Raw genomic sequence first — 26,819 nt, forward strand, 5'->3', positions numbered from 1 at the left:
GAGAGATGATCAAGAGCTAAAATTTTTCGTTACAGTATGTTCTATTGATTTCTAACCTATTATTTTCTAATTGCTGCTATGTCTTTGTGTTGTAATAATAATAAAATAAATGCATGCCAGGACTGGTTGGTGGTTAGGATGTTGGAAAAATACGCATATTTAAAAATATAACAATATTTGTATTTGTCACAGCACAAAATATCACTGGGTGACAAATTAAATCGTTGATTTAATTTATCAATACTGTTAAATGTCTGAGCTCATGAATACGTAAATGATTGAATACAAATTATTGAATTGAGCTCGAGTAAATAAACGAATTAAAATAATTAAGTTGAGTTTAATTGAACACTGAGCTGATCGCAAAAATGTCAGACTGAAAAGTAACATGAAATCAGAGGTTACCGAGCGAAGTAAATTATTGAACACGTAAATTACTATTTTTAATAGCACTGGATACATAAATAATTTAGTTATTGAGTTTTAATAATAATGATCACTTAATTGAATTGAATTTAATGAGCTCATAATAAATTACACTGATTCTAATTTATTTGTTGAACACGTGGTAGCATGATTGCAGAGGCTACTGAGCGAAAAATAACTTTTGATTTAATTAAGAAATTGAGCATAATGATAATCAAATGAATAATAAAACTGAGTCTTTTATTTTGATTAGCACTTGAATTAGTTTATAAAAGAGTAGTTAAGCACCTGTACGATTTTCCGTTGAATTAACCTCCTCAGGAACAGGTTGTAGATCACTGTAATGCTAGATGTTTTTATTATTTATTTTCTGAGCTCCGGTGCTCGCAATTATAAAAATAATTATATTTTTATAGAGAGTTATGAACCCTTAATGTAATTAATTAATTACTTTTATTTATTTACTTGAGATGAGTGCAAATTTAATTGATTATAATGAACATGTGGTGTCACTTGAAATAATATGAACGCAAGATAATGGCGTCGGTCTTCTCGACACGAGGCAGGAAAAGCATACGCGCATGCGTCGCACTGCGCAAGTCAAGTTTTAATTGCCAGATACTAGGCTCTAGTAGGTGCTGCCTCTATTTGCCGGAAGTGCAACTACATTCAAATTTGAATGTAGTTGTGATTACGCAACACTTTGAAATACAGCCACAAAAAGCCGATCGATTTCTTAAAAATCACTGTTTTTTGATACCCACAACTTTTTTCTATGAACTCGAAATCTTTCAAAAATTTTAGAGATTACACATCATTCTATTTTCAAATAGCCCCGAAAATTTCCACTTGGCTTTTGACCTGGCTTCGGAGCTGTGAATTTTCAAAATTGTCGAATTTTCAACTTTATATTATGTTTTTCGGACTTTGATCATCAGTTTTATAATTTTATGGTATCAATTGATACTTTTTCGAAATCTCACAGTGAAGAAAGAGGCTAAACGGTTTAGTTTTAAGTAAAAATAAGTCATCAAGACGTCTGATTTTTTTTTTCGAGTTTTATTAGTTGTTTTTGACTTATTTAAATTGATGTATTTATTGCGTTCATCAAACGAGTTTTGACAACTGACGTTAATATCTAACTGTTATAAGAGTTGTTTACTTAGTGTTATGATTACGTAAAACATCAAAGCAAAAAAATGAGTATGGTCGTCTTATAATCCTAAACTACATATTCAACACATTATATTTAGTTGTTTGAAATCAAAATTTAAAAAAAGTACTTAGGTATGTTCACTGTCGTATAACAATTTATAAACGTAAACAATGCTCGATATGTTGACTGTTGTTGAGTACGGACTCTTTGAAATATTATTTATAATAAATGGGCAGAAAATTGAAAATGAGACGCAGTAAGTTTTTGACTAAAATGAACGTGATATAATTTTTTTTGAAAGTCTAAAAAAATCAATTTGAATATATTTTTAAACCACATAAAAAAAAACATGAATTTGTTAATAATTCGACATAAAAAAAAATTGGACGTATTAATTGTTGATTTTTCCTTATAACGAAACCATTTAGCCTCTTTCTTCACTGTGAGATTTCGAAAAAGTATCAATTGATACCGTAAAATTATAAAACTAATGATCTAAGTCCGAAAAACATAATATAAAGTTGAAAATTCGACAATTCTAAAAATTCACAGCTCCGAAGCCAGGTCAAAACCGAAGTTGAAATTTTCGGTGCTATTTGAAAATAGAACGATGTGTAATCTCTAAAATTTTTGAAAGATTTCGAGTTTATAGAAAAAAGTTGTGGGTATCTAAAAACAGTGATTTTTAAGAAATCGATCGGCTTCATGTGGCTGTATTTCAAAGACACAGCAGCAATTAGAAAATAGTAGGTTAAAAATCGATAGAACATACTTTAACGAAAAATTTTAGCTCTTGATCATCTCTCTACTCAAAAAATTGTAGATTTTAGAGCACTTTAAAAATCGGAAAAAAATTATTCAAACAGTGGCTCAGTTAAAAGCCCACAGCTAAGCCGGAATTAAGTTCAAATCAGTGATGTATTTTTTTCTTGAAAATATAATGTTGACAGAGAAAAATGGCGTCTTGATTGAAGCTCTAAGTTATATAGGAGCTGAGGTATTAATTTTTGAAAATGACTAAAAAATCAACTTTTTTCAAATTTCACAAAAATTTGCAAGCGGCTAGATTTGATTGCATCGAGCTAAAATTTTTAGGATCCTTTCTTTTTCTAACCTACTTTAAAAAAAAAATATCGGCGTTCAAATCGGTGACCCACCGTTGGAAAAATCCAGAATATTCTAGTTCGAAACAACGAAATTATTGTAGAATATTCTTTGTGACTGCAAGAAAAGTTTACATAAAAAAAACTCAAGCTAGGAGAGAGTTGAGACGTTCCAGATATGGACGTCCCGATCAAGCGCTACGTTGTACCCATAGTTTATAGCCCCAGCGAGTGCTGCAAAGTCGTAAAAAAAGGGCTCTCGGGTTGCCTGGCTCGAAGGACGAGTTGTTAAAATTAGAAAGTTTAGGTAGAATTTTACAAATATTAAGAATATTTGAAGTATAATATTTTATCATTTTATTTAGAATTTTAAACGACAAAGTGATGTATTTTTATGTTGGATTATTCCAACAAAATTGAATCAATCGATTTCAAAATCTATTCAGCTTTAGAACTCAATAAAACGCTTCAATTGCCACCTTAACTGTCTCATTGATGTTGTTAAAGAAATAATGGTAAAAAGCGCTTTGTTTCGAAACCAACGGCATCCAAAAGAATTTATGAGCTCGAAGAACTCGAAAACGTATTCACAACAATGTTTCCGAGCTCAAGGAGCTCGAAAATAGTGGGAAGCTTTAGGGCTGGCGTATGTACATCTAATTTTATTTTTTGCGTATAAAAAAAATATGAATTTTATCCCGGGAAAAAATGATCAGACCTGATCAGACATGAACAGGCATGAGTCTTCAGGCCTGATCAGACATGAAAAATGACCATGCCTGACCAGGCATGTTCAGGTCTGATCAGGTATGTTCATGTCTGTTCATGCCCATCCGGGTAAAAAAATTATATATAAAATTGGCCCTATATAATTATATATAATTACGTATAACTATATTCAATTATACATGTATATAGTTATTGCTATAAAAATACAGGCATAAACAGGCATGATCAGGCCTGAGTGTATTCAACGCTTCAGACATGAACAGACATGAACAGGCATGGACAGGTATGATCAGGCCTGATCATGTCTAATTTCAGGCCTAATCATACATGAACAGGCATGATCAGGTCTAATTTAAGGCCTGATCATACATGAACAGGCATGGTCAGGTCTGATCATTTTTTTCCGGAATATAATCAAATCTATCGTAATACAAAGTTAGTTCTAAAGTCATATATGATCAAATTGTCTTTCGTTCCGGGTATTAAAAGCCCGATAACATTTTACTGGTTAGAATTACGACAAAATTATTCCAAAGCTTTTTTGTAGAGAGTTGGATTCCCTGATATGTTCATCGGAATAGGGAAAAAAAAATTTTTTGTAGTTCCAACTGAAGAAAACGAAAGATAAAAAAAACTTTTCACAAACTATTTATATGGAAAATCAAAAAATGATCGAGCACTGGGTAAAATTTCTTTCATACCTTCGAGGAATTTTTGAAACGATGGTACTGAAAAAAAAAATGATGTTTTTTTCGCACCGCTCTAATATATATACTAACCGTTTTCCACCCAGCTTAAAATTAGAGCTCGAAAATACTCTTAAAAGCGATTGTTTTGTATGAGCTTTACAAGCTCAGACAAGTTACGTTTTATGTGGAAGCTTGAAAATTTAAGAATCGAAAATAAATAATTCAAGTAGAAATCAATATGAGTGACTACAATAAGGATTTAAATGAGTATTCAAGAAAGTATCCGAGAAAAATGTTAAAAACGGTGTTTTTTCGATTTTTTATGATAATATGATTCTAACGAAAGAACGGGTTGCATCACATTATATGGGGATTTAAAAAAATCATGATGACAAAGATTTACTATGATTTCGAACAAATTTTATTACATTATATGATGATTTATTCGGGAAAAATGCCATAAAATGTTGTATTTTTAACTTTTCGATATCTTTTGAAAGAATTGAACGATTTTGATGTTCAAAGCGGCAATTGGTGCGTTTTATTGAGTTCTATAGCTGATTAGATTTTGGAATCGTTCGATTAAGCTATTTCTGAAAAATTTTTAAAAAAACTAACAAATAAAAAATTTTTTTTGCATTTCATCTTTATTTTAGAGTCCATTTGATCGATCGATTTGAAAATTCCACGGAAATCGAATTCGGTTGATTTCTCGCTCGGTCAATTTATCAAAAAGACATGAAGAGTTTTAACATCGATACACACGCACACACACATACACAGATGCACACACACATACATGCAGTCAATCGGACATCATTCTGAAGATGGTCGAAATAGCTTTCTAGGAATCCAAACCGTCGATATCTGATGAAAACTCGATTTCCGAAAATTGAGATGAAAACAATAACTTCCTGAATTTCTGAAAATTTACAATTTTCTTAGCGGGAAGTTAAAAAAGTTTAGACTATTGATTTTATCGTTTTGTAATTAATATTCATTTAGAACTTCGTTTGTTAGTTGTTTGTTCATAAATCGTAGAAGTTTTGACACCACCCCCCTCCTTGCTTGTCTACTTTAGAGTCAATTTTCTCAAAATAATTTTCACTGTTAAATTTTTGTATCGTAGGTAATGTTCATTTTTAATTTCTAGACTGTTAGTCTTACGGTTAAAAAACGTGATAATTTTTAAGTTCAGGCGAACACTTTGAACTGCAGCTGTTATTCACTTTAAATTTCATTTTTTGTGGCAATGGGTACTATTTTCTCTTATACGCGTTATCACAATAATTTCACAGAAATTTTGTAGTTCGATGAGCCACAATTAATTTTTTCTGTACAGACCAGGAATGTCATCGGAGGTTGAGGGAAAGCAGGAGGGGTAGATCACATAAGGGAATGCTCCCTGCAATACATTATCATCTTAGTTGTTCCTTTGATCATTCATCGGAAAATACATTTGAAAATATAATTATGTCTTTCTTATTAGTACCGTAGACTTAATGGCTTTTACGGACTGTAACATAATGGATTATCGACCACTCAAATGTCAATCTGCTCAAGTAAAGAATATCTTCCATCATGAAGTATTTACGCTTCTTATTCTTTCAACGTTTCTGGGAGCCAAAGGTTCAGCTGGAAGCGTCATTAAGTTATCACCAATTACAAGTGGTGATTATGAAAACTGTCTTATACCGTATATAGACACTATGCAGGTACACGATGACAATGGCAAGTAATTCTTACGTTAAATGGACAATTCTCAAAAAAGTTAAGTCGTTTTCAGCTAACTAAGTGAATTATCAACTATGACATCTTTTAGGTCCTTACAAGGTTTTCATAAAGACTTGTGTGAAAGCCCGTATGAAGTATGGATTAGTTTCATTGGTTCGTGACGAAAATGGATTGCTTTTGGATCAGTTTGATAGAACATATGAATCAAGTTTTGTTTCCGTTATCGTAAGTAGTTGAATTCAATAGTTTTCGCACAACTTAAATGCAACATATCGAAGGCGTTTCAGTATTACACATAAGTTTATAAACTTAAAGGTATACCTTTAATAGTGCACATCAAATCTTATTTACTTCTGTGCTGCGTGACGAGTATTCAACTATGAAAGACGTTTGTTGGCTACTTATAGCGTTCTGTAAAAGAAATCTAGATAATGAAGACAATGTTTAAGGTAGATTCACTATCTCGTGAAAAAATATGAGAACTGATGAGAGATGGCCAGATGTGGCCAGATATATCTTTAAGCTCCTCCATATTGGAAGCAGTAGAATGTTCCGGGGCTGGCCCACAGGGTTAACCGTTTCCCAGATTTTTTTATTTGCACACGACTCAGTCTTGTGCCGCACAGGAACCAGTCGCGTTTCAATTTTTTTATGTTCCTTCTTCGTTACTTCATGAACCGCCTAATTAGCGTTCGTATAGCATGTTCAAGGGCACCTACTGAATAATCGATATGATTTTATCGAATGATTACATTATTAATTCGTGCTGGGTTAACTCTTGGTGCTGCGTTTGAGCTTGGAGTGATTCACATCTGAAAATTTTCAAAGAGACAGAAAGTTATTGATTTTGACCCGATTTTCGAAAAACAAGTTTTGAAGGAATTCCGATATCTTGAGGTCGTAGAAAGCTATTCTGAATGCTTTCTGGGAAATGGCTGAGTTTATATTTAGATTTAGATTTAGATCATTTATTTTATGCCAAAGCCTAATGGCCAGATGGCAAAATACAATTACATAACATGATTATAAAATAAATAGTGTACAATACAAATTTCTCACAATCTTTATAATCTTTGTAATCTTTATAATAGGTAACTTGAAAAAATTTAAACAATTTAAAAATTAACAATATAAAATATTAATTTTGATATATAAGATCAATAATAATTGTAATGATAAGATTTTAATATTTAGATTTTAGTATTTAGATTTAGATTTTTCTGATAAGTTCATATAATATATACATCACATTGAGAGTATTCGAAGTATATGATCAGTTTTATTTTAAGCATCTAAGCTTAATAAGTGATCAAAAGTTTTATTCTTAAATACTTCAAGACTAGATAAATTGACAATGTCAGACGGTAGTTCATGCCATAAGCGCATGGCAGTTACAACAAAAAAATACTCATAATTTGTAGTCGTAAAAGCTGGTATTTTAAAGTTTATATGATTCTTTTTAGCAGCTAATCGGTCTAAACGTCTCACATCATCATCATCAACGAATAACTCACGAAGGTAACTCGGTTTTCCAATAGATAGAGTAATTTGTAAAAATAAGTTGCCAAATAATATAATCTCAGCTTTAGACTGTACATGGCAGGATTGATTTTACTGACTACCTTTGACACATGTAAATTCCAAGATAGTGTATTTGCTATATGGACACCCAGCCATTTGGCCGATTCAGAGTAGGGTATAACCACACCATTCACAACAATAGGCAGTAACTGCTCTTGCTTTAATAAATTTAAGTTTCTTCCTGAACCTAGTATCATGGCTTTTGTTTTATTTAGATTAACTTCAAGGCCATTTTCAGTTGCCCAATCAGCAACGGATTGGGCATCAGCTGAAATTTTTCCAATTGCTTCATGATACTGATAACGGTAAAAGTGCAAGTAGATGTATTTATCATCAGCAAATAGTCCATGTTTACTGTAGCACGAGCGATCAGCTACAGAATTCATCACTAGTAAGAATAATATGGTCCCAAGGACTGACCCTTGAGGGACCCCGGAAGTAATCTCAAGAAATTCAACTGGTAAACCTTCATCGCTCAATACTGATTGTGACCTATTACTCAAGTATGAGAAAAACCAGGTTATAACATTAACAGAAAAGCCTAGTTCAATCAAGGCTCTCAAGATGATCTTATATAAGAATGTGTTTAAGCTAAAAAGGGCCAGCAAAGTATTACAAAATAATATTTTTAAGCTCAAAAACACGAAATATTATGGGACTGAACCAAATCTTGAAATATTTTAAAGACACAGAGGGTCTTATCTGCGTGTCGGTTCAACTCTTACACAATTATTATATACACATCAAATATTTCAGTGAATCAATCATCTTAGCTGTATTCTGAAACGAACAAAAATGTTACTTAATATATTTTTATTACAGCAATTGAGGATTGCACTACTGAGTTTTTGGTTTTGTTTTCCACTTATAACTTTGCACAACTAATTTAATAATTTTTCTTTACAGCCAACAGATGGGCATCCTCTTATTTGTGAAATTTCCGATCAAGCATATTCACTCATCAAACTATATTCTTCAGAAAATTCAAAACATCCTATAACAGTCGATTCCTTAAATTTTCCGTCGGACCTTGTCATAACTCGAGATATTTATAGTAATATTTCAACGAAAATTTCATCATATAATATTCGTAACTGTCCTGCCCCACAAATGTGTCATTTACTCAAATTTTATTGAAATTGTATCGCTGATACTATTATTAATAGCTATTTTTGATTTAAAATTATAACAGAAATGATGATTAAGTGACACCGAATGTTCACAAAAAATTGGTTAAAATAATTGATTTGTTTTTATTTATAAATTACTATGTTAAAAATCTTATATAGAAATCTGAATAAAAACTACATACTATCCTTAATATGGTCTAATTATTTGAAGCAAATCGGAGAACTCTTTTCATATTAGTTTATGTTTTCGCAATTACAATTGATGACCTGGAAAAAAAGGTAAGAGAGGTCTGCAGTCGATAACTCGTCAGTAACCTGTGACCCAATATGATTTCTTTAAAGCGAGCGTCCATTAATGACTTGAGGCGTTTAGGGGGATGGGGGGAGGGGTGAGCCAAACCCTCACCTAATCTCACGAGGGGGATTAAATTAGATTAGATAATAAATTTATTGTTCGGGAGTGGTTGAACAAAATAGATTATAAATAAAGTATAATATTAATAATAAGTAAATTATTAACATTAGGGTGATCCAAAAAAAAACAAATTTTTTTTTTTTCTTGGAAACAGGTTCAAAAGTTTCATTTAGATAAAAAAAGACGCCTGTGAAAATTAGAGCTCTTAATATTAACAATAGTAGGTTCCTCATCGCACTTTTCTATTTTCCATAAGAATAACATGGAAAAAATTTTTATTACGTCTTCTGATTTTTATAAGTAGCTAACGATGCATCATAGGAATAATTGGCAAACATTTTTTTGTAGGGAATTGAATGCTCTACAAAAAAAGATTCTTATCATTTTTTAAGGAATCTATTTGTTCAAAAGTTATTTGAGGTTGAAGTCGAATTCATATTAAATTTTGAAATTTTCTTACTTTTCCGGCGAAACTATCAAACCTATTACAAAATATCATTGGACCTTTTTTGTAGACAATTTTATTCCCTAGAAGTTTTATTCATAAAGTTTTTTCGAATTCCGCATTGTTTTCTAGTTTTTTTTATTTTAATGTCATGCTTATAAAAAAAATAGTCTTTTGATCGATTTTAAGAACTTGGAAGTTGCTATCCTGGAACAGTCTTCAGCTGGGATCATAAAACTTATAAGTTAAGTGACCTATGACTTCCTCAACGGTACAAGTGGTCATAGCTTGTTTTCTGAGGCCTGTCAGACTAAACAATTCAAAACGACCAAACGGCTTCTACAACAGCAATGGTCACAAAATTACTGTTGAGGCCTGCCTAACCAAAACTCTGAAACTGGTCCCACTCTGCATCCGTCAAATTCCGTATATACTGGAGCTCTAATGAGCTTCTAATTCTTTATTCTAATTTTTCTCAATAAAAACCCATAACTGTAGCCAAACGTTACTCAATATTCAATTCTTAAACTTAAACTTAATCAAAATCGTTAATTACTGTAAGCTAAATCATAAGTCTTGAATTACTATGCTCCGAAATACAATAAAATCAGCTAGTGATTGTGACATTCACCTTGATCTGACCCCTATGCGAAAAATAACATTACAAGCTTAAGATCAAGTCCAAAGCCAATTCCATGATATACAGCGGCACAGAAATAAATATGGCGAAGCAGAAGAGCATTCACCAGAGTTTTACGCGTGTTGACGTCAGTGTAGCTGCGTAGGCCGTGCAATCGATAGAGAGTAGAGTAGACTTTGGCCGAGATATGCTTCCCATAGTCTTCAAAAGTTAATTTGGAGTCTAGATAGACACCAAGGTTCCTGACAGTGGATACAATGGGTATCACTACGCCATTGCAGCCAAGTTTAATGGCCAATTGGTCAATTATATTTATCTAGAAAGCAGAGCCAAATATGATAGCCTTGGTCTCGCTTGGATTTAATTTCAGGTGATTTGTTGCAGCCCAAGCATGAATATGACTAATATCATCATTGATCAGTCGGATAAACTCATCCAGCTGATGGGGTAAACACGCCAGATAAATTTGTAGGTTATCTACTTACAGAAGGCATTTACAGAACCAAATGCACATACCAATGTCGTTAACGAAGAAGAGTGATAACAACAGCGTACCCAGTATTGATCCTTGGTGGACACCAGCATTAGTATCGGTCCAGTCAATGAGGCTCTCACTAGAATCTCTAACAGCTATGGATCTGCCAGTCAGATATACAGCAATCTACCTAAATGCTGTAGGAAATCCAATTATGACTAGCTTCCTAATTAAGAGATCAGGATCAACCGAGTCAAAAACCTTGGAGAAGTCAAATAGAATCAGGAGAGTGACTATGCGTTTATCCATGTTGAACCGAATACATTGACTAACTTGATGAGAGCTTTCTGCGTTCTATGCCTAGTTATAAATTTACATTGTAGAGGATCAAGAAGATCATGTTCAGTTAAGTACTTCGTGATCAGGTCAAACACCAGTCTCTCCAAGACTTTGCTCAGGACAAGAAGCAGCGCAATAGGCCTGTAATTCTGGAAGGGTTAGGCACTTTATTAACAGTTACAAAAACCGATCTCTCCCAGGACTTCGGGAAAATTGATTTGCCCAGTGATCGATTAAAAATATCGGCGATGAAGGTCAGAAGACGACAGGGTAAAATGAACCATTCTCCTGAAGATCCTATCTGCACTAACCGCAACTAAAAGCTAGTTCAGGATGGTGACCCAGATTTTTAGGCATATTAGCAGGGAGTGTCCGAAAATGATCAACGATCGACACCACAGCAAACGCATGACATAGCTCAGTGACATCAACAGCAAGTCTTCCGATTTGAGTGGCCTGAAGAAGTCCAAGTTTACGCAGTTCATGCCACATAGAACCACTGTTAAATTTCATCAGCCGAGATTGGTAATAAGCGGCTCTAGCTTCTCTCACAGCAGCTCAGAGATGTTCTATAGTCCTGCGATACTCAGTTAGCAGGGCTGAAGACCTGTTGCGACGAAAACGCTTGTAAAGCGTGCGCAGACGATGCTTTGACTCTTTTAGACCGCGGGTCATCCGGGGTGTATGCTCTGGTCAGTTGACAGTGACACTTTTTAGAGGAGAAATATTGATGACATGAGTTAAGCTATTCGTGAAACACACAACCACACGGTGAATTTTCAAAGTAGTTTATCTGTTATTTCTACCGCAATTCTATGCGTGCTTTTTTATATTTTGCTGAAATTCCTTAACGAGCGCAAGTGCTGACAAATACATTTTTAATTGAGTTAAAAACGAAGAATTGTTTTCAATTATTGTTTTAAGTTGAGAAATACGATGACCGGGACTGCTGCAACCAACGTCAGAGTGCTCTACATATGATTCTTCATGACCGTTTTTGTCATCTCCTTACCCTATCACTCAAGTTGATGGGCATCCGACGATCCCGGACCCTGAAAAGCATGATGGAAAGTTATGTGCTCCCTTCTTGATCCACTACTGCCTACCGATTCAACCTTTGCACGCCTCCATCAGAATGCCCTATGATCTCTATTGCCCAAGTGTACGTGGTTATCTGGAAAAAGATGCTGCAGTACATGCGGTATCTACTTTTCATCTATCACAAGAGCCGTAGAGCACTGGCGTGCGACCCATAGTGCACCTGCTGCAACAGCGCGCAAAGTGTGACTCTCACAGATTGTCACACGTCAAGCTATTAAGCTTCTGTGTGCAAGTGATAATGGTTTAGAATTGCTAAATCAGATCGAGGTTGAAGAAGCAGATAATTTTACTGAAAATTACATGGGCATGTTGGTTTCAGTAGTCACTCTTGAGACCATACATGAGTCTCCGTGGACTGAATTAGAATGAATATTCTGTTACAAATTTTAAAAGTTTCTACTTAAGTATTTGATTATCCGATTTTTTCGCTGTGATTCTAATTCTAATTAATTAGGTTAGGCCACTGACTAGAGCAATAGATTTTCTGGCATGTGGCTTACACAATGGGCCTAGAAAATCTTACGATGCAATAATTCCGGCCACTTTCCTGGAATAATTGACGACGCTCTAAATCCATCCTGTTCGCGCGGATTTAGTAAGACATTGTCTGGCTTTTGATAAGATTTTATATAAAAGTACGATTACTTAATCAATTGCTTAATTGACTAGATACGGAATAACCTCGACGGACGACTACGTATTTTAATTTAATTAAGATTCTGGCCTAGGCCTAGATTAATAATTTAACGAATACCAGTTACAAAATTTGCTGATACTTCTTTTTCTCTATCCTTGTTCCAGTGCGTGTCGTCTGGTTCCTTTGTCTCGTAAGCGGTCTCGTCCTCTGTTTTTCTAACTCCTCTGTCTCTCCTCGAACTTTTCCCCCTGTCTTTTCTTCTTCACCTACTTTTCCAGATCAATTAATATCTAGTTATAGAGAATACCGGCTAATTTCCTGGTGAATACCACAGTAAAGTTGTCGAATTATCGCTTGGTTCCACAGTCGTGACCAAGTACAGAATTGATGATTACCTGATTGCACTCGAACGTCCAACTGGTAGCCTGGTCGTTCAGGTTGTGTCCCGATCTTATTTTGTCAGCCAATCATAAATTAATTACGTCATACGGATTCGGCGACTTCCGGAAAATAGGCCACGCCTACTTATAACAGAGTGGGACTGTCGAGCAAGTCCCTCCAACTTCCACTTCCGACGCCAAGTCACGCAGTATCTCAGATAACCCCGGCGTAGTTGAAGTATTTATCGACGGCTCGCATAATAGATAATAAATTTTAAAAAATTTGGAAAATCGAAAGTGCATGCCTCGAACACTCATATTGCAATAAAATAAATTATTAATTTTCTTTTTATAATTCAAAATTTTTTAATAAACATGTAGACATTCATTGTTTTTTATTTTTTTTTTTTTAATTAAGTTGATTGGATGACAGTTGGCAAGCCGATTTGTCGCAACATAATAAAAAAAAATGTGCGGAATCAATTCGGCCAATTAATTAATTAATTCTGGGCCTGAATATAATTCACACACGTGACTAGAATAAGAGGTTATAATTTGATTACATAATTCGGCCAATGATTTAGAATCACCCGAGCCTGAATTTAGTTGTAACGCGATAAGGAAAATTAATTTATAACGGCCGACGGACCTGGAATAAATGAATAAATTATTATTGAAGTTATTTAGAATACAGAGTCACGAACACAAAATTGTAAGACTGAAAGAGAGACGCGATCGAAATTTCTAGAATTTTGTACGAGACACTACACGTGGTTGTAACGGCCAATGGACCTGAAACTTCCCATTAATACGCGAGAACAATTTAATTTATAAGCATCAAATTACAATTCATTCGGCCAATTAAATAATTAATTTTAGGCCTTAATTAATCATAATTTACCTCGATACAATATTTTGCAATCAACCGACGAGCTGTTAGCTGATGTTCTGCTTACTTTAGCTGGTATTCCGCTTGCTTCAGCTGGCGGTCTGCAATTTTTTTCTTGATTTTGTTGGTCTCATCTCGTTCTCTCGTCTCATTTCAATTGAATTATAATTGGTACTTATAATCTGTATACTCGATGCGTCTTGCACTTTCAGTCGTCCAACCATCTCTCTTGATTTTTGATTCAGCACTCACTTATATCTTCTTCGATTCGGGTCTCTTCGATTCGCCCCAGGAAAACTCATCCCTACTAATTAATTAGCCGAGGAGAGAGACAGATGTTCCGAGTTTCACTGATTAGTGACACCCGGTGAGACTTCGAATCTCTTAATTTAATATACTGGATTGTAATTAGGACCTGTTATCAACCGTGGACGAATTCAAATTCCAAAATCAATAAATAGTCATGGGAATCTATTTTACCCTGTTACAAAATCCAGTATTGAAAATTATCAATTTATGGAAATTTAGGTAGTTTTGTAAAACTTCATGAAGTTTCATATAATTTTTTGAAATCCTTAAAATTAAGTAAAATCTATTTATTATATGTCGCATACTTTATTTATAAAATTGTCAGTTCTTCCTAAATTATGTAAGATTTTATCAAATCTTATAAAATTTATTGTGGAAGTTTAAAACTCCATATCTCGATAAATATACTATTTAGTCGTACGCGATGAAATGCGTGCGTCAGTGCAATGGATAGCCGTAAGGACATAGAATCGCAAAGATTCAGGTTCGAGCCCAGCAGTCAACTAGATTTATTTATTAATAAAAAACACATTTAAACCCTCAGAAATGCCTTTATCGATTAGATCATTATATAAGATGTTGTTACGTCCAAAATGTGGTGTCTTGTATCGTGATTTTGGACATAATTTATTATTTTTATTTTCGGCCCTAGTCTTTCGACCTCTAGACCGGGATCACACTGAGTGTAATTATCCGGGAGGTGTGTTGAAATAAAAGATGTTGGATATACAATCTAAATTACTCTATATTATACAATTAACAATTTCGATGATATGAATACAATAAAACCTGATATTATTTTATAAAGGTATTAGGTGGCTAATCAGCCGACTCTAATTTACAATAAAATTCGTTTTAATAACTAGAGAGGACTATAGAATTTTGAATACAATACAACTTTCACGATATTTCCGTGTGTTGGAAATGTTTCTGTTTTAATATAACATAAACTTAAAAATTACAGTACCTGTGGTCGCAGCAACTGGATGTTTGTATGGTCGTAGTTTACACTGACTCTATGTATTACTTTCGCTTACAATTTTATTTTAACCGTTAAATTTAGACTTATGAAACCATTAATTTTAATAAAATGCTTGATAATGTAAGTGTGCGGACGTGTGTATAATATAAACTAGTACGGAACTAGTGTAAAAGCGTGAGAGCACTGTATAAAACTGAACTAGTACGGAACTAGTGTAACTTAACTTTTGTGAAGACACTGTGACTTGAACTTCACTGCCTCAATGGAACTCTTGTCCGGGACTGACTATTTTTGTGTTTAACGAACCTTTTTATGTTTTCTTATCGGATCCTATTTCGTCTATTGTTTGGGGGAAAACTGTGTCCAATCGGAACACAGTTCCTATGGGTCCTTTCCCTTTCTCTATGATTTTCACCTTAGGAAAGCGGTAAGGGCACACCCCTATGTGGGCCTATGTGCGTACGCACCCACACATACATTCACATGTACAATATTTTACTTATAACAATAGAATTTTAATTTTATTTAACATTATATTTTTTGATTGGCGTTGAGCCTATTTTATTTATTTCTTGTTATAAGTTTATTTACTTAGATATTACTATTTTTGTTAGTCAATTTTGATGATGTTAGAATTAAATCCTAATTTGAATCTAAAAATAGGTGGCTAGCAGCCGACTCTATTTATAATATAAAAGAGAATAAAAATTATTAAGATTATATAAAAAAAAAGAAAATATTATCAGGTGGCTAGTCAGCCGACTCTAATTTACAACATTCAAAATTTTAAATTTAAAATTACTCGTAACTACTCCTTTGTAAGAATTATTTATTAAATTTTTAATTATTCCTTTAATTAAAGTTGACATTTCTTCAATTGACGTTGAGAATTTGTTTATTTGAATATTCTTTTATTTTAAGAAGTATTATGTTTTAGAAATTATTTATTGGATTGTTATTTATTCCTTTAATCGAAGTTGATGAATTGATTATTTGAATAATAGTATTACGTTTAGAAATTATTTATTAGTTTATTAACTATTCTTTTAATTGAAATCGAGAAATCGTTTATTTGAATATTTTTTTATTTGTTTTAACAAGTAGAAATTATTTATTGAACTTTATTTTCTTAATGACTATTTCGTCATTAAAATCTATTTTTATCTATTTGTTTTATGATACGGAATATTTCGTCAAAAGTGCACTTAAAGTGAAAGTAAGGGATTAAGATTGTATTTATTTATAACTAAAAAATTATTTACTGCTTAAACAATGTAGTTGGAATTTTTTAACTTTCCGCTGAGAAAATCGGAAATTTTCAATAAAAATCTGGAAACCGGCTGACCCTACAAGCCAGTCCCGAAACTTCGCGTTAGAGGCAAGCAATTAGTATTAGTGCCTATTAGAGATTGTCAGGATCGTTCCGTAAGAAATACATCTTGTCAGTGTCAAGAATATGATTGAGATACTCAATAAAAGACGATCATTTTTATTATACTATATTATCTTTTAAAACTTTTTAGTCTTACCTAATAAACCAATGCTACATATTTCAATATATCCAACTGGTGGAATTATGGCCTTGATTTCCGCCTCGAAGTATTACCAATATATCAAACTTATTTGGCAAATTTTCTACGCACATTTTTGTTCGGCGTAGATAAAGAAGTGACAATATGAGAAGATTGAATACATTTATTTTGATACCTAAGAGTTAAAATTTCATTTCCAACAGCCTAGCATGAGACATAATAAAGAGAAATGCAAGAAGATAAAAAGAAATAGAGGCAAACAAACGATCTAACCAATCTCCTCTCCTCTATAACCAATATTGAGATTGCTGTCGCTCTTCTTGAATATGCTAATATCATATAATACATACGAATGTCCCCATAAACTATAGAATTTTCATAAAAAACATGCAAATATCGTGATATCGAATTGCTTTATTCTGTAGGGTTACTCAAACACGAGGATTGATGCCCGTAAAAATATATATGAAATAACAACGTTGCCAAAGTGGATTTACCAATATTAACGTCAACTTGAACGATAGAATTTCTGATTTATAATTAATTTAAATATATTATTATTTTTAATAAATTTATTTGGTTAGATACTTTTTTTTCTCTATCATAAATTGGTCGAGCTCGCGAAACACTTTTACTAACATGACAGAGGTGAAAAAAAAGTGCAAAATCAGTTTCAAATAAAAAAAAAATGACATTCGGCAGTCGAAATGGGAGTAGATTTCGAATGATATATTTATTATTGAACCGCTCAAAGTTTTAATAATAAGAAGCACCCTTAAAAATTCATGATATAAAGTTTGTATCACAATAATTTCAATAAATTATTAAAATTGAAGTACTAACTTGACCCTTATTTTATTAAATACAAAATGCAATCAATGAATATAACCTGCAACGTATCATTCGACAAATATTAAGAGTCGAAGCAGGAATAAAAATTTTCAGTCACTAACGGGGGGGGGGGGGGGTAGGGTTTTAAAGGTGAAAAAAAAAGTATATTTTTATGATTTTTTCTCGGCGAAATGAGTGATATAATTTCATTTAACTCAATAACATATTATTGTACAACTTATAAACTATATCAGAAAAAATTTTCATCGGAAAATATTGAAAAATAAGTCGGTGACGTTGAATCTCCCGAGGTGCCTTAAAAAAAAAGTTGTTTTGCGGTGAACATCATAACTCCTTACAGGATCATCTGAAAAAAAAAATTGATATGCATTTTAAAGGTGATGCATTTCTCGTGGTAACCACGAAAAGTTTTTTTTTTTTTTTTTTTTCATTTTTTTCTATTTTTTAATAACAAATTAACCGCGATTTTTTTAAACTAAAATCGCGTTTTTCACTTCCAAGTGCTGTGAAAAATCGAAAAAAAAAAAAAAACTCTTCGTGGTTACCACGAAAAATACATCACCTTTAAAATGCATATCAACTTTTTTTGAAGGCGCCTCGGGAGATTCAACGTCACCAACTTATTTTTCAATATTTTCCGATGAAAATGTTTTCTGATATAGTTTATAAGTTGTACTGGCCACCTATGAGTTTTAATTCTACTCGGGTTTTATGCTGAAAATGGCCTAGTAGAATATTATAAAATTTACCAAACTTTATAAATTTTAGAAAATATTATAAGATTTTAGAAAAATTTTTTTCTCGGGAGCTTACTGATTCCAACAATTTGTGAGAAATTGAGCATAATCGGTACAGTACATTTTGAGATATTCCAAAAATTCAATTTTTTAAAAAATAGTTTTTTCGGATAACTTGTAATGTATTCGATAGATTAAATCCAAAATCTATTCTGCTCAAAAACTTTAGAAGCCCTGTCAACGGGCGTCTCAACCATAAAAATCGGTTCATTTGTTCAAAAAAAAAAAATCGCTGTCGAAAGAATTTCAAAAAAGCGTTTTTTTCTAATAACATCCAAATCATTAAACTATTCAATGACAGTTTTTTCAACTTTCGTAATTATAAAACTGCGCCGAGTGTCACCGTAAACGTCAAAATCGGTTCATTATTTCCAAAGGTATTGCTGATATGAAATAAAAAAAACACCGATTTACTTCATTATTTTTTTTTGTTACAGTTTATTATTCGAATTTTTATCATGGAAGGTACGATATTACTATTTTCGAGCTTGAAGAGCTTAAAAATGTATCAAGAATAGTATTTTCAACTCATGAGCTCAAAAATAGTGGAAAGTCTTACAGCTAGCTCGCAAGGTCAATCAGTTTTTAGATTTTTTTATATGAGACGCACACACGCACTCGCACTCACACACGCATGTAGGCATACATATACATACATACATACATACATACATACATACATACATACATACATACATACATACATACATAGATCCATATTATAAATATAAATGAAGGATTTGAATTTATATAAATTTATCCTATTTCTTGTTTAAGAATTTTCACCACCCAGAATAGTAACAGTTACCATTTTCGGTTGCAACAAATATAATCTTTAACAATTACAATGAGCATTCTCGATAGTAATCATCACCACTTTCAATTGTTACTGTTATCATTTCCAATGACAAAATGAATTATTATAACCACTGAAAAGTTTTACTACTACTTCAGATAGTTACAATTAAAAATTTAGTATTGCAGATAGTATAGTTAAATTTTCTCTATGTAGCATTTAAGAATCAGATTCTCTGTTCTATTGTCATATTCTTTTTTTCGTTAATCACCTCTTTCTTTCGGTCACTATTCCATCAGCATTATGGTGTTGAATTCCCACCTTGCCAATCCTATTATTAACTATTAACTTTAAACTACTGTTTGCATTTGAAATCACCTTGAATTGTAACGATGGAATGGAAATATGCATATTGTATGTGAATGTGTCTGAAAATATATTTATATACAGGAAACATAACAGTGAATACGAAATAGACGCTGTTATAAAACAGAAGGACAGCGAACATGTATCAGGGTAATTAAATATTGTGTTGCGCAAGTATATAACATTTTGATATGATATGATTTTATAATATCATGACAATTATTATTGTCAGTGTGTTGCGTAATCAGAATTTGATTTGAATTCCAATGTAGTTGCACTCCCGGCAGATAGAGGCAGCACCTACTGGGGCCTAGTCTATAAATTTAAACTTGATTATGCGCAATGCGGCGCATGCGCATCGGCTGTTTCCTGCTTCGTGTCGAGAAGACTGACGCCATGATCCTTCGGTATATGCATTCAAGTGATAACACGTGTTAAATAAATCGTATCATTTTGCGCTCATCTCGAGTAAATATTTTAAAGTAATTAATTAATTTAATTCAGCGATCATCAAGCTCAGTATAAATGTAATTATTTTTATAATTGTGGGCCCCAGATCTCATAAATAAATCATCAAAGAACTCAAGAATTCCAGTGATTATCAACCACGATTCTCAAGAGGTTATTCAAACGGGAACCATCACAGGTGCCTTTTTATTAAATAAATAATTATTAAAAGTGCTCATATAATTAATAGACTCAATTTTATAATTATGTAATTATCATGAAGCTCAATATTTTAAGTAACCTCAAAATTAATTCTCGCTCGGTAGCCTCTGCAATTATGCTACCACGTGTTCAATAAACAAATTCAATTCAGTGTAATGTATTACAAACTTATTCATCTCAATTAAATTAAGTGATCATAATTGTTAAAACTCTATGAACTCAAATAGTTCTGCATTTGGTTCTATTCAAAATAGTTATTCAAGTGTTTAATTATTAACTTCGCTCGGTAACCTCTGATTTCATGTTACTTATTATTAAGACGTTTTCGTAAAACTCAGTGTTCAAATAGACTCAAATAAATTACTTCAATTATTTCAATTAATTACTCGAGCTCAATTCTATAATCATTATTCAACTAATTAAGTATTCATGAGCTCTAACAATGAACAGTATTAATTAATTAAATCAACCATTTAATTTTGTAGCCTAGTGATATTATGTGCTGTGACGAATAAAAATATTGTTCTATTTTCAAATATGCGTATTTTTCAAGCATCCCAACCACCAACCAGTCCTGGCATGCATTTATTTAATTATTATTACAACATTTTATTATTACAACACAGTGCAATTATTATTATTATTATTTCTTCTTTAGATAAATGCCCAGGGGGTTATCCCTGGTAGTCCGACTCTACCAAAGGCCTCACCGAGCGCCAAATCGTTACTGCTGCGATGCTTCATCAGCAAGATGATGAGCATGCGCAGCAGGCCAAGTTTCGTTGCCTTAGGAGACGGACGGATCCGAGAATAACAGCCTTCTGCATCCGCGATGCCAAAAACTCAACTTGCGCTGAGCAAGTTGGTTTTAGAGACAGTGCAGACACAAAGGACTGTTTCATCCCTCCTAGGACTCCGACAATGAGGACGACAAGTTCGACACGGTAACCTGGGTGAAGTTTGCCAATTTCGAACAGGAGATCCTGATATATCTCGTGTTTGTGCTCTTCTTTAACCGTGATGTTATATTCAGCTAGGGCTGAAAACTCGATGACATAAATTTCACGAGTGGTTTTATTGAAGAGCACAATATCAGGTTTATTATGGTCGATTTTCCGAGTTGTTGCGAATGGCACGCTCTAATAAATACGACAACGGTCATTCTCAATAACTCGCGGAATATCTCCTGGCAGATAAGACAGCACTGGTGTTTTATCGATACCGTACATATGTCTAAGGTGGTAATAAAGTACTCGCAGGGCTGCATTGTGACGCTGACGATATGCATTTTTCGCCAACACAGGACATGCTGACAAGAGATGCATGAGCGTCTCAGGATGTTGCCTGCATACCCTATAGTTCTATCATTGTGCAGTTTTTATCTTTCATCACCGCTGGTGCATTGTTGGGCATCTTATGGACGTTATGCCGCATCAGTGTTAATTCGAGGGACCATGAGTGCAAATCGAGTTGTGATAAAAGTGCTCGTGAGCTGTTATAAAAAAATTGTAATCAATTTTTCGTGCAGTGTCGCGTTTAATTTTCTTTACGTTGCCGGAATTACAGTCGAGGATTAGGCCGATTCGCCGGCTACACATTCCTGAGCCGTGCGTCATCGATAATCTTTCGGTAACTCAGTACCGAATTACAGACATTTTTGACGAGTGATGTTAGACTCCGAAACCACCAGTGACAAGAAAATAAAATCCGAGTCATCAGACGAAGACACCTTCAAATCTCAATCATCGGGATCATCGTCGTTTACGTTAATAAAATTGAATATGGCCGCGAATATTAAAGCACCACAGTTTAGTACGGAAAACCCGAAGGTATAGTTTGCGCAGGTCGAAGCGCAATTTTTAACGCACCAGGTAACAACCAAGCGTGCCAAATTTAACCTGATGATTCCATTGCTTGACACTCGCGTCGCCGCAGAAGTCGAGCGGTTCATTCTTAAGCCTCCTGCGACAACTCCGTAGAACGATCTAAAGGCGGCTCTGATGAAATGTTTTTCAAAATCGGAAGAAGCTAGAATTACTCAGTTGCTGGATAGAGAGAGATTTGGCGATCGAACTCCGTCACAGTACTTACGACACTTCCACGGATTAGTTCCAGGCATTGATGATATCATCAAAGTCCGCTGGTTTCACACTTGTCGAAAAAAATTTAAGAGTTTTTGGAAGTTTTCAGCGACGCAACGCTGGACAAGCTCGCTGAGTCAGCTGCACCGAGAAATTGCGCAACTCACAAATCAAGTGGAAAACTTAAAAGTTAAACGGGGTAGATCCAGAAGTCGATCACGATCACGTGTTTTGAAGAAGTTTGACTTCTGCTGGTACCATTACAAGCATGGTAAAAATGCCCGATCGTTCATTCCTGGCTGCAAATTGCAGGGAAACTCAAAGGAGAATCAGTAGAGGCGGCTAATAATTCTCAATCGATTTCTTGACGCCTGTTTATTAGAGACCAAATTACAGGACCGGAATATCTTGTCGATTCCAACTCCGATTTGTTCGTCTTTCTACGTGCCTGGCTGAAATCAATCGGTACACCCATAAGTTACCAATTGTATGCCGTGAACAGCTCGATTATTCAAACTTATGGTTTAAAGTCGTTAAAATTAAACCTTGGATTTTGCCGTGAATTTTCATGGAATTTTATCATTGCTGACGTTACTTAACCAATTATAGTTGCAGACTTCTTAAGTCATTATGACTTACTAGTCGACCTAAAACGAAAATGCCTTCGCGATGGCATCACTGGTTTACTGACACTCATAAATTTTCACACGACATCGGCAGAAACAAATATCAAAGCAGTCAATGGTAATTCTGCCTATATGGAATTATTGAGAGAATTCGCCAACATTACACGACCTGATGCTACTCAGTGTCAAACAAAAAAAACATCCAACGGTGCATCACATACGAACGTCACCTGGACCACCAGTTTCGTGCAAAGCAAGACGCCTGGGTCCAGACAAGTTGAAAACTGCACAGGCCGAGTTCCGTAAAATGATCGAGGAAGGTATTTGCAGACCGACCAACAGCGCCTGGGCTTTACCACTTTATCTAGCACAGAAGAAGTTCGGAGAATGAAGGCCGTGTGGTGATTACCGTCCACTTAACGATCGAACGCTCATCGATAAATACTCGTCGCGTTATCTTGACGACTTTGCCGCATTTTTACAAGGTAAAAATATATTTTCAGTCTTCGACTTCGCAAAGCATTTGTGCAAATACCTGTTGCACCAGTGGTTGTGCCGAAAACGGCGATCATTACGCCTTTCGGATTATTCGAGTTCCGGTTTATGATGTTCGGGCTCAAAAATGTGGCTCAAACGTTTCAACGATTTAGTGACGAGGTCACTCGTGACCTTGATTTCGTCTTTTCGTATATTAACGATATTCTAATCGCATCTAACGACGTAAAGCAACACATCGAACATCTAAAAATATTATTCGAGCGTCTCCGTAAATACGGACTGGTAGTTAATGTACCGAAATGCCAGTTTGGTCTACCAGAAGTAAAATTTCTCGGCCATCTCATCACTAAAGATGGAATCAAGCCGTTACCGGAAAAAGTCGAGGCTATTGTCAATTCCGAGCCTCCTACCACCGTAAAAGCTCTTCGTCGATTTCTCGGCACAGTGGATTTCTACAGAAATTCAGTTAAGAACGCTGCAAAAATTCTAGCACCGTTGAACAAAATTTTGGAAAGACCAAAAGTCAAAAGCTCTCATCCAGTCAAGTGGAAAACCGAACTTCTAGAGTCGTTCAAGTTAGCTAAGCGCGCTCTCGCAGATGCTACGTTGTTAGTACACCCTAAAATCGATGCTGACTGGGCAACATTTACCAACGCATCTGAAATAGGAATTGGAGCCGTATTACAACAAAAAGTGGATAACAACTGGCAACCACTAGCATTTTTTATTCGGAAAGTGTCCCCGTCAATCCAAAAATTGTCGACGTACGACCGTGACTTGAACGCCATCTACGAGGCTATAAAATACTTTCAGTATATCTTCAAAAGCTGGCATGTTACGATCTACACCGATCACAAGCCGCTTCAGCACGCTTACAAACAAAACACCGAAAGAGCACCGCCTTGGCAATTTCGCTGACTCGATTTTATCGGTCAATTCACCACCGATCTTCGACATGTGTCGGGTACCGACAATATTGTCGCTGACACATTGTCAAGTGTCGAAGCAGTATCTCCTGGTATTACGTCGCAAGAACTTGCAGACGCTCAACAAAACGTCGATGAACTTCACCAGTTGTTGCGTCAGACAACTGCGTTGAATTTAAAGACAATTCAACTTGATAATGGACTTACACTGTATTGTGACTCCACGTCAGGTACGGTGCATCCATATGCTCCAGAGCCGCTGAGAAAGAATGTTTAATTCACTGCGCTTGCTAGCTCATCCCGGAATCGAAGGTTCGCTCAAACTCGTCTCCAAAAAAATACGTCTGGCCGGCGATTGATAAAGATTGCCATGAATGGGTGAAATCTTGCATCGATTGCCAGATTGCCAGATCCCAAAAAATCCTAAGTCACGTATCATCGCCGATCGCTAAGTTTGAATTACCAGCCGAGCGATTCGAGCACATACACATCAGCTGAGTGTCTTTTAAAACGTCAAGAGGCTTTAATCGGTGTTTCATGATCATCGACGAATTCACTAAGTTTCCTGAGGCTGTCCCGTTATTCAATGGAACTGCAGAGACAATAGCTCATGCACGATCGCTGCACTGGATTTCTCGCCACGGACTACCTAAATGCATTGCCTCGGACCAAGGTCTGCAATTTGAATCATCGTTATTACAATCGTTGATGAAGATGTATGAAATAAAACACCTGCGTACTACGCCGTATCACCCGCAAGCCAATGGTCTCCTCAAACGTTTACATCTTCAGCTAAAATCAGCACTTTTGTGTCATCAAGAGTCATGGTATGACGCATTGCCAGCCGTTTTGCTGAGCTTACGCACTGCTTGGAAAGACGACATACAGACGACACCGGCTAAATTAGTATACGGTGAGCCTACCCGATTACCTTAAGTAATCCGAGTACCTTATTGGTAAGTTACTTCCACCAATAAAAAATCGTCCCATGACATTGTCAATACTTTAAAACGTAATTTTAATTCATTGGCACCGGCCGAAATGTCACGGCACGGCAAGCATTCTGTTTTCTGTTTCAAGAACCTTAGTACTTGCAGTCACGTACCTACTTCAGTACTTTTTTGTAGAGAATTGAATTTCCTACAAGTATAATTGATGGAAAATACAAAAAAAAAATTTTTACCCGTTATTTAAATAGGAAAATAGAAATTCATTGAGCTTCATGAAGAATTGAAATATCAAGCCGCGCTTTGGAGGGAATTTTTTTTATACCTAAAAGAAGCTTTTGAGGCAATAGCATTTAAAAAAAAGAAAAAAAATTTTTTTGGACCACTCTAATATATACTTGATCATGTACGGTCTTGCACGGGTGTATGTCGCTATTCACATGAGTCAGTATTTATTCCATTGACTTCTGTAAAAAACTAATGAATGAATATTTCACTAGATATAAATATAATTATAGTGTTATTTTTAGCAATTTTAATAAAAAGATTTCAAAACAAAAAAAAATTGAAGTACAGAACAATACTATATTTATACGAAGAGTACGTCGATCATTACATCACGGATTTTTTATTTCTTCATCAGCTATTCTTTGGTATCATAATTAATATACTATGTACACTTATGCGATAACATGCGTAGGTCAGCGCAGCGGATAGCATCAAAGACTTTGAATCGGAAGGATCCAGGTTCGAGCCCAGCAGTCACCGGGATTTTTTTATCAATCAAAATCATCTATACCTCCTCTAAGTAACAGTTCTAACACATTAGATCACATTTCGGATCTAATTGATAGTGAATTCTCATATTCACTTTTCAATTTAGTGGATTCTTATATTCACTTATCAATTCAGTGGATTCCCATATTCACTAATCAAATCAGTGAATTTTAATATTCAAATTTTCATGCAATGAATATTTACTAATTCTGCGTAGTACGACTGTAGCATTGATAAAACGTGAATGTGCACTTGAAATTAGAGAAAAATCACTAATCCATGATTAGAGAGTAGGAAACTAATTTTGTTTCATTGAAATAAATCAAGTTGTCAAACCAAACGTTTCAAGAGTTTCAGTAAAATTTCTCAAAATTGAAAAGTTTGCTTCAACAAATTTTCATTTTACGTCAAGTTCATCCAAACTTTAACTAAAATATATTTCACCATTCAATAAAATGTTAGCTTACTTAAGGTGAAACTTGAATACTCAGACATAAACGCTTAAGCAATTTCTCACAATCAAGTAGAGATTTTAGTTCAATAAAAATGATTTTCTCGAGACAAAATAGTTTTCGTTGGTTCAAACGAATTTGGTTTCACTGAAGAGCAAATTTGTCAAACCCTTAGGGAGTTTGATGTCAGTATCTTTTTTTTTATGGTGTATCAAAATCAAAATCGTAAACTTATGAACAATTTACTATGTCCATAACAAATATTAATATTTTTGTATACTTATACACATATTATTGTTGAAGGGAAAAGAAATACACTTCTTTTGAGCTTTGGCTGAAC

This window comes from Microplitis mediator, chromosome 11 (genome assembly GCF_029852145.1).
Source record: "Microplitis mediator isolate UGA2020A chromosome 11, iyMicMedi2.1, whole genome shotgun sequence".
Classification (NCBI taxonomy): Eukaryota; Metazoa; Arthropoda; class Insecta; order Hymenoptera; family Braconidae; genus Microplitis; species Microplitis mediator.